The following is a 10,458-nucleotide window of genomic DNA, read 5'->3' as shown; positions in this document are numbered from 1 at the left end:
CCCTTTTGGCTGGAAGGTTGCCGGTTCAAATCCTGCAGCTGGCAGAGGAATCCTACTCTGTTGGGCCCCTGAGCAAGGCCCTTTACCCCAGCTGCTCCAGGGGTGCTGTACAATGACTCACCCTGCGCTCTGACCCCAGGCTACTCTCCCTGTCTGTGTGTCTCATGGAGAGCAAGCTGGGGTATGCAAAAAGACAAATTCCTAATACAAGAAATTGTATATGGCTAATAAAGTGATCTTTTCTTATCTTATTTTACATGTAAAATGTGATTGATTGGTCAGTAAACATCCTCTACTTGTGTCTTCTTGTGCCTTGTGTCATGTTAAAAAGACTTTACATGTTTATAAATTACAGTATACACTGTCTGCCAAAAGAGAAATGCAGTAGCACGTTGCAAGTAGTTTTAGTAAAATATATCTAATGTAGGGGTGGATTCCAGAAATGGTTGGCATATTTGAACTTGTCTCGCATAAAACAATTAAAAAAAAGATTTACTACCTGTCCAAGGACATTTTCTTTCTCTGAGCAATGGTGTATTTTATTTGGCAGTACCACTTGTAAAACAACAGGTGTGTGTTGCAACCTTTCTTATGATAAACATTGATGTAATGGGATAACAGTGCCTACATGATCTACTGTACCAAGTATAATTTGTCTGCTTTTTGTCTGCTATTTCTGTACCTTTCATCATTAAAATGATGGGGATCTTCAGAAGTAATCCTGCATGTTTCTATACTGTACATGAAGAAATGGTGAAAAGGAGTAGAAATAGCCTTTGATCTAATGTTATTAAAGTAACATTAAATAATTTCTGTGGAAATGTTGAAACTAATGTAACTGTTTAAGAAGTCAACTTATGCTGCATATAATTATGGTGTTATTATATCCTCTATTGTTTTCTACCAATTGTGAGTGTTTACAGAGCCACAATGTCTCCCTGTCTCATGTCTTTCTAAGAGTAGCGGTCATAATACAGTTGTAAAAAACGAGAATTTAGTCATTAAAAAGTGAGGAAAGGAGATAGAGGAAGACTGAGTGTCTTTCTCAGTTGTTCCATGTGACGCTGCACCAGGAAAAACTGCTTGAGAATGTGCAGTCACAGGCAAAGTAAAATGGCTTTGTCAAAAGCCAGACACGAGGGGTAAATAGTTCTACCTGTATTCGAAGTCAACACTTCAAGCAATGTAATATTGACATTGTATCAGTCCTGCTTGAGGTGAGTGTGAACTGGTCTCACAGGTCAAGTGAGCAAAGGGATTCTGGAGTGGATGGCGCTGTTCACAAAGAGAGCTTTAAGCACAAACCCTCAAAGCAGCTTTTAGATTTCTGATAACGGCATCGGCATCCAAGTCTTGCGGATGTGATTTCTCTTCAACAATTTCCAGAACATTCAGAGTGAAACAGTAAAACACAAGGGGCAGTGGCCAGACGTTGGGTTATTACCAGGTTGTGTTACATGGGGGAGCAAGAGGGCAGCAGGCTCAGACAAAAGTCTCCGTCCGGTCAGGTCTCTAGTTGGTCAGTTGACTGAGGATGGCAGGTCACTCTCCGTTGCTCGCATGACCCTACTACCCTCTCACAAGGGGGTAAAATGTAAATTAATTTTTAGCAACCACTTCCTCAAGCGGAGAGGCTGTTAAATCTTAATCATGCGAATAACGGGTATGCTTGGCAGACAAAGCTGTGCGGGCCAGATTCGTATTTTCCTCTTTGGCAGCAGTAGAGTCCGTCTCTCTGTGTTTTCGCTGGAGCACCCGTGAGTGAGGGCTCTCTGGGATACTGCTGACCTTGACCTCCCTGCCACCTGCAGCCTGGCTGAACTTAGCAGCAACGAGCCGTCCAATCAGAGCACAGGATCCAGCATAGCTGTTCCATAACACTGGCTGCAACCGAGTCACTCATTGCAGGTTACCTCATTCTCAGGTGACACAAACAGTAAAAATTATTTTCTCAAGAGGGGAATTCAGTTTTGACGGCTTACATTAACAGTTACCGTCTAAAAACTGATCTACATGAAGCAAAAACCGCAGGAAGAAAATGAAGGTTCCTTTTTATTCGCTGATGAGCCAATATGTTTCTTCAGGTACACTGTACCGTTATAGTTCAGATGAGACTGCCACTATAACCCCTACTCTGCCTAAAGTATCAAATTGTAGACCAGCATGTAATATCACCCACAAAGTGAAGCCAACTTTGAAATGTCACCAGAGTTGAATCCTAAATGATTCATTTATTTAGATCTCTTAAATGATGCAGTGGATGTTTTGGAGGGCTCATAAGTATCACTCTTTCAAAGACCACACATTTTAATTAAAGTGGCATGTATTCATGTAAATTCTTGTACTTCAATTTCACCATTAAGTACAATGTAAGAAAAAAGCAGAACAGGACCTCTATGCATACACATGTTCATTAGGAAGACTTTCTCTCTTTCACTGAAAAAGCACTTGATGATCCCTTTCAGCTCTGATTTACCTGTGTGTGTGAAAGCTGTCCTGTGTTGACACTGAATGAATTACCCGGGGAATGCATGTGCAGACACGAAGCTCCCATCTTGCCCCCTGGACATAAATAGTGAAAAAAAAAAAACATTAAGCGTGTCTCACCTGAAAAGAAATTCAGAAGAATCAGGTCGCTGATTTACAAAACTAAATGCATGCTGGCACCACTCTTACACAAAGGAATGCTATGATCTTGAAGATACTTTTGGTATAAACTAACAAGGAGAAATGTACACAGCCAGGAAAGCATTTTAAGTGCTTAAGAAGATGTCTATGGTATGAATTTCTTAGACTGAGTTGTTGTCATCATGACCAAATAATAAATACAGTACCTTATCTGTCAAGAATGACCTTAAATTATAACTTTAAAAGCATAATGTTTCTTTTAAAGTGTGGGGAGTACCAAAACGTAACTGTTATTACTACCACACCCTTTGATGTTGAGCCAAAGTGGGGGAAAAAACACGACTCCATATTGAAGGAAAGTAAGAAAAAATAATGCTTGTGTGAAATATTAAGAAATAAGAATGGGTTGCTTTTTAATGGATTTACAAGGCCTCATCCAAATTAATTGGGAAATTATACATGTTATAATACACTGTTGTGTTATAATAGCTAATGCAAACAGGGGATTAAATATCTGTAGTATGTCAATTTTTAACTAATTCACTAGGAATAACAACACAATAATTAAGCGTAATGAAAAGATCATGGAGTGTTAGAGTCAAAATTTGGCTCAACCTGCTTGGCTGAGGGCTGACCTCCTGGCCAGAGGACGAGGAGGCTGGGACCCCCAGCAGAGTGAGGGGTGACCAAGGGGCAGCTGGAGAAGGGGTGGAGGTGGGATTCAAAAAGACAAATACGAGGGAGAGAAGGGGATCACGTCCAGTATTTATAGTGTTTTAGGAGAGGAAATTACATCAGGAGTGATTGTGGATTACTGACAGCCGAGTCTGATTGAACTTGGTTGTTGTCATCCTTCCCGAACGTTCGTTATGAACTCCATTTAGTAGCAATTATTGTGAAAAAGTAGCAAACAGGCCAGCTCCCCCCCGAGTAAAGCACCTGACAAGGTGGAAAACCCCTGCTTCTGCTTGTTTAAACCTTGGATGCAGAGCTGTTGAAGATATATTGTTTATATCTGTTAGTAAAACTGAAGAATTGTTAGATTTTCTAATGTTGTTTTAAAACATCTCTCGAATGTGAAAAGTATCTTAATTAAAAATGGAGGGCGTGACAACTCTTTCCGACAAAGCAGACTGAAAATAACCTTAAGCTGATGACAACCTGTTTAAACTAAAACATTATTTTTTATTTAATTCTGTTGATGTATGACTTTGCACAACTGATTGTTTTGCACATTACCTGTTACCTGTTGTTGTTTTGCACATTGCCTGTTGTCTCTGTCTTTCTTTCTTATACAATTGTGTTGTTGTTGTTGTTGTTGTTGTTATTTTTATGTACTGCTTACCATCTGAGAGCTAGCTAAATAGCATTTCGTTATACCATATACCTGTGTATGAGTATAATGACAATAAACTTGAACTTAAACATTATCATATCTTCAGGTTAAGTAAACAGCCTATTGGCATGTTTCTTGGCTGTATCAGATCTCATTTGGACTAACCTCCTGGCACAAGGTTGGGCATGTGTCTGTTCCCAAACCCTTCGCTGCAAACGTGACACACTGTGAGAGCTTCATGGTGGTACTGTGGTTAGCTATGCTGCAATGTTTCGATGTTTGAGAGGCTTTCCTCCCACAGCCCAGAGATATACCAGCAGGTGAATTGGCTTCTGGGAAAATGGACCTTGCTGTGTGCCCTGTGATAGACTGGCATCTTGTCCAGGGTTTATCCTGCCCTGTGCCCATTGCTTACTGAGATAGGTTCCGGGTCCCCTGTGACTCCTCAGTGGATACAGCAGTTAGGAAACGGATGGATGAAACAGAGCAGGATCTGCACTAGGAGGCTCCGATAAAAGACCTCCCTGGTCCTGTATTATCTTCACGACCAAGCTTTCACTATTTGTAGAAGAAAAGACAGGAAAAAAAAGGTTAAGGCAAAGCACACAGATGTAGAGAAAATCGAAACCATTACTTTTGAACTTTCAAAACACAGGAATCAAAATCCGTGACATGAAAAACACATAAGGGAATTTAAAATCCAGATATTATTGCCAGTAGTGTCTGAAACCTTTGCCTGCTGGGCGTTTATTCTGCAAGGCCTGTAAAAATAGTTCTGTTTGCGTACTTCAAGTACGGTCAGTTAGTGTAAACAAAAAATGTTTCCTTTTTCCGGTTGGCATCTGAAGGGCCCTGTTCCTACTGTGGTAGTTAACCGTACATAAACAGCAAAGTCAGGGTCACCAGAGGACTTGCTTTGTTTTTTTCCACACCATAAAGCAGCTCAGCTTCGGAGACGAAAACTGAGAGTGAGGACCTGAGAGACTTTTCGTGTTTCAGATATGTAGCTCTTCAATTTTTTATTGTTTGCTCTCCCAGTGTGAGCCCTACACACATTTTGCTTAAACTACATATAGGTGAATCCAGCTGCTTGTGAGATTACAATAAAATGTGATTGGAATGTTTTGTCTATGTCCCATATTATAGGAAAGAACAATGAAACAAGACTAAAATACTGAGATCTAGAAACATTACTTATGTGATGCGTCTTATAAAATCCCTCTAGGTAAAGAAATTAAAGATAATTTCTGTTATGCCTGTACATGTCTAAACCTCGAGCAGGTTGTCCAATGAACAGAGATATGTTTCAAATGAAGTCAAGCAGCGTGCAACACTTCACTTGAATTCAATCAGCCGTTGAGTGATGAAATTCTTGTAGTCATATAGTGCCCCCGCCTGGAAAGTAACTTGTATTGCATTAAAAACCGCGAAGCAAAACAGCATTAAAAACCAAACATTCTCCACTATCGGCAGCATTTCCAGGGTCTTTTTCAGGGATGTGGGGATGAACTTTTTACGCGTTGGGCGAATGGATATTTTTCCCCTTTTTCTACCTTAAATGGGGAGGGGAACGGAAAGTCTACACTGTAACACGTTTCCAGTTTTTTTTTTCCCTTTCGTGTGATTCATCGGTTAGAAACGTTCAGGTTCATTCCGTTCTATGGGTAGCAGATGAAACGCCACCTAAAAGAGTACTTGGATACGATACTCGTCAACCAGGGCCCGAGCTCTGCTAGGCAACACTGCCAACCTCTGCACCATGCCACCCAACTACAGTATATACGATCCCTTGCAAAAGTATTCAACCCCTTTCAACGATGTCCTGTTTAGTTTCGAATGGTGGTGATGGGACTACTGTATGTTATAGCTCTGCTTCTCATCAGCAGGGAATGAAAAGCTTGTCAAGAGCAAGGGGTAAACGGATGGAGCAAAGTACAAATACATCTTAAGAGGCAAACCTGCTTCAGGTCTGCTGAAAACCTAAAACTGGTAAAGGTCAAAATTTACCTTTGAACAGTACAACCACCCAAAGCCAGCCTGGAGTGGTGTCTTAAGTCCTTGAAAAGCCAGATCAAGGTTCTGACATTAATTCAGTCCAACTTGAAATTAGACAGCCTTTGTCTAACTTAATGAAATGTGCACCATCCCACTGTACACAAAGACAGAGTTCCTGTTCATAAAGACAAGCAGACGTAATTGCTGCCAAATGTTCTTCCATCAAGTACTGACTCGTTTACGTGAATATTGATGAAACCAGCATATTTTAGTTTTTTTTATCTTGCTTTGCAACTTCTTTCTTTCGTGACGGAGCTCAGTATGACAGTTCAAGTTTAATATATTTATATATAGCTGTATTTATGTCATCTGTAATTCAATAGGACATCACTGAAGGGGATGAATATTTTCGCAAGGCATACAATGATACTCTCTAGGTATTATTTTTTGGTGTCGAACTCGGCGTCTTCAGGCTTTATGCATATACTGTAAAATGTATTTTACATTTTGCTTTCATTTTTGTTACAATGTAGTCCAAGTGAAAAGTACGTCACTTAATGTCGGCACACTGACATCACGGTTAGTGTTACGTGTTACAGGTGCAGTCTATTGACCAGTCCATTCTGAGACGATGAAACCCGTTTTTTTAAATCTTGTCTTCTTTAACCATCGTTTCTGAACCTTTTACCTTTGAAACGCAGTACGTCACATTTCAGCGCGCGATCGGTTCATGGAGGTGTACACTTCTGCCATCTACTGGTGAGAAATAAGTTTGTCAAAAGCAGCGGACTGTAGTAACAGCAATGCAAGAAACATCATCACAAGTAAGCTTCGATACACAAGACATAAACCACGTATCCCTTATGGATAATGGAATAATCTGTCCAGTATTATTTTTTAACCCGGTACCCTGTCTTCTTTCAAGAAAGGGGATGATCCTCGGATCAATAAATCACTAAATTAACTACTACCTACCAAATAGACGGGCCGAATTGTCTGCTCTTTTGTAACTCATCGTATGTTTCGTATGTAAAACTCTACTGTTGAATCATTCCAAGAAGAATGTGAGGAAAACGGCGAAGTTAAGAAATCGCCAACACTGCGCCAAGAAAAACACAGCGAAACGACTGATTGTTGTCATCATCACAGTAGCCTGCGGAATTAAGGTCAAGGGAGATAACGCCTGTAGCTCTACTACAACCTCACTTTAAATTCGATGTACGGAGATGGTCACCTCATTAAATAGGCACATCAGCGTGGTGGTTATCGCTGTCGTCGGTAGCGGTAGATTCTTGCTTTGAGTACTATCTGGGCAGCGGTTGCATGTAGTGTGTAGGGTTTTCTGAGGGGTGCTCTGTTTTTCTCCCATATTCAAAATACCTGATGTCCCTAACTTGCTCCCAATCTGAGTAAAATGTATGCGCCACGCAATGATGTAGCGCTTTGTGCGAGATGTAATCCTGCCTTGAACCCTGATTCTGACAAATCAGCCGAACTCTTAAGAATAAACATCGTTCTTGGTACTGTACTTCAGACATTTTTACAGTGATTTTTAGAAGAAGTGAAATCTCATTGAACAAACAACACTCAACGAGAAAATTCGATTATTCAACCAGGACTGTCCTGAGGTGCATCTACCATCGTTTTTCTTCACCCTTACAGGTACTGTAATTATTTCTGCTGTTTTTATAGCAGCAGAATCAAAACAGGTTAATTGAGTGTAAAACAATACCAGTTAAAAAAAAAACATGGAGAGCGGAAAACGCAAAGCACAATGAGCGTAACATGGTAAGCGAAACAAAAAAAGGCAGCAATTCCAGAAAAGTCTGAAATGAATGTAGTCACTAGACTTGCTGTCTGAATAGGCGAGAGTCTTGAGGAGGCAAAGAAGATAGAATATTGGCTGTGATGGATCAAAGGGTTCGCCAATTCGCTACGATTCCTGGATCGTGTAACTTTTTACATGAACAAGATTAGCTGGGTGTCTCTAATCGCAATCTCGGGCGTTGTATACAACTCAGTATCTCCGGGAAATCTGTCACCCCCCCCTTTCAAAATGCGCAAGTGCGGCAGAAATCTTCCTTTCTTCCACGCACATGTGCGCACGGTCTGTCTGCACAGGCGGCACCGTATCGGCTGTTGCGAAGGCGATTTTTTTCAGGTTTAAATACGTATAAAATGATTTATAAGTCACCTTAATGCTAATTATACAACAGTCTAAATTATAGAAGAAAACCGAAATAAACACGAAAAGAAAAACAATTCTTTTCGATAAATTACTTAATACATGTGCATGTCTGTAGATTCCCCTAAACCGTGTTATCTGCATACCGTGGGATCCCCTTGAGCCCTTGAGGTTGAAATGATTTTGTCCTACAACAGCCAATCTGACACAGCACGGAAGACGGTGCTTGTGGACGGCCAGACAAATTACACGCTCTGGTGGGTGGAAAACGATTTCCCACGCACATAGGACGTTTGAAAGAGGGATACAGCTTCCCAGGGGCTGAAATTGGGTAGGACACATATTATCCCCTCCTGTAATTACAGCCCCATCCGCCAATAACTCCACGTCAGCCTCATACCTTTGTCTTATTTTTATTCAAAGCGAATCTGGAACAAATATGCACCGCTGTTGTAACACGGTTCATTTCTGTCTTTTTTTTAAATTTGATTTATGTGTGTTTAAGGTATTTTCACACGTTATAATTGCCTTTACACTAGATGATTACTCCCCTCATATCAGCATCTTGACCTGAATTAATGTTCATTAACTGAATAATTTATGTATTATATGCGCGGTTGTTCATTAAAGTTGTGTCAAAGTGTAAGCAGTAAGAGGAGACAGACGCTACAGCGATAAGTATTTGTCAGCTCCTGAAACTAAGGGAAGTATTTAAATAATTTGTTCTCGTTATTCGACAGAGCTCGAGTTTCGGCACCATGTAGACTGTAAGTTTGACTAAATGTCTATATTTCAAGTTTTGAGCTGAGAACAGCACGAGTCGACTGCAGCAACAAGCACCTGGATAAACTACAGAACCCTAATACCGTACTTCGGTGAGTTTTTATCCACATATCCAGATTCAACCCATTTCAAATGCAACTAATTCTAGATTATTTGAAGACCCAAGTCTGTCTCCGTTATAGACAAACCCACTCGTTTCATTTCCAGCGCTCAATACGAGAAACGTTTTTCCATCTACTCATAGATGAGTGAACAGCACTAAATTTCGATGTGTGCTGTGAAATACCAAATTAGTAAAGCAACTGTAGTCGTACTAATAATCCCCGAGAATTACTAGAAACAATAAATACACAAAACGTTATCTGACATTCGCAGGAAACATTAAGAAATGATTACGCACTCGCCTGTGAACCATAACTAATCTCAACGAGGCAACAAAACATGACCCCGATACAGTAAAAGGTGTAAAGAATAGAATTGTAATCAGTTTTTAAAAGACGAACGAAAGGTCGAAGTCAAGATTGGTCCACAGCGTAAAACATGTATTTATAAAAATACTCTGAGACGGTGGAACGCGGTAGAAAGATATACTGTAACTGCGTGTTGCAGCGTACAGATGCTTGGTCTGAGACGAGCATATTTTACCTCAACCGCAGCATTTCCTGAAAGACGACTTGGCACAGTGACAACTTTAGAAATACTGGGAAAAACTCCAAACCCAGAAATACAGTCGTCACACATAAAAATCAGGTCAGCAGAGTGGGCTCTCCGTTTCCACAGCTACTGTACAGCCAATGCTGATTAATCTATTGTTCCCGATTAAATACCAACCCGTTTAAAAAAAAGGCATCGTCTGTGGGCACCACCGGGGAGGATATAAAGGGTGTCCTGCCCCTGTAACGTCAGGGAAAAAATATTTCATGTGCGCTTGTCGTGCCTACATACAGACGTCTAGAAAAAACATACACATTTCGTAAAAGCTTCGTGGGTAACAAGAGGGAGACTAGAACCAAAAGCGGGAAAAAAAACACTCAGAACCATCGCGTGAACGCTCAAATACAAAATCGCTTATTGAGAAACTTACAAGTAAGAAACGCTCATATGGTCGATAACGTGATTATATATATAACGAATGACATTTGGTATTGCCTTTAGAGTTACAAATCATGCACGTGAAATTGCCCGCCGTCAAAGAAAAAAATTGGACAACTTTATTTGTTAAATGTGCTTTCACAGTATGAATTACTTTTGTACAGTACCAGAAATAGTGTCGGGTTATTTCATTCGTGGAAAACACCCACAGGACCCAAACAATTTGAAAAAAAAAGACACTGAGGTCCGTGTTGAACGCGCTTTTCATATTTCAGTTTTATTTAACCCCCTTTGATAGATATTAGAATATTCCAATTCGATGTCTTTCCTCACTAACGCCTTAACACGTCTGACTGCTCGTTATTCACCGCAGTTAACTACGATCATTTGCAGTCTTCGTTTGATGTTTTGAATTTACTCCGCCTGTCATCACTTCGGT

At 40.4% G+C, this 10,458-nt stretch overlaps 1 long non-coding RNA gene across 2 annotated transcripts; it reads right to left on the bottom strand.

The window, feature by feature from the left end:
- Positions 1-2,194: 2,194 nt before the first annotated feature.
- On the bottom strand, positions 2,195-10,287 carry LOC148655103 (uncharacterized). Of its 2 annotated transcripts, none has more exons than XR_015941186.1 (3): positions 9,573-10,287; positions 4,380-4,522; positions 2,195-2,562 (listed from the first exon to the last, which is right to left on the bottom strand). It is a non-coding gene; the product is annotated as an uncharacterized LOC148655103 (long non-coding RNA). The 2 variants fall into 2 exon arrangements; XR_015941185.1 differs by lacking the exon at positions 9,573-10,287 and adding an exon at positions 6,648-7,049.
- Between the last annotated feature and the right edge of the window lie 171 nt (positions 10,288-10,458).

Source organism: Lepisosteus platostomus, chromosome 9 (genome assembly GCF_059453375.1).
Source record: "Lepisosteus platostomus isolate fLepPlt1 chromosome 9, fLepPlt1.hap1, whole genome shotgun sequence".
Lineage (NCBI taxonomy): Eukaryota > Metazoa > Chordata > Actinopteri > Semionotiformes > Lepisosteidae > Lepisosteus > Lepisosteus platostomus.
The sequence above is the reverse complement of the archived record's forward strand: the minus strand, read 5'-3'. Positions and strand labels throughout refer to the sequence as shown.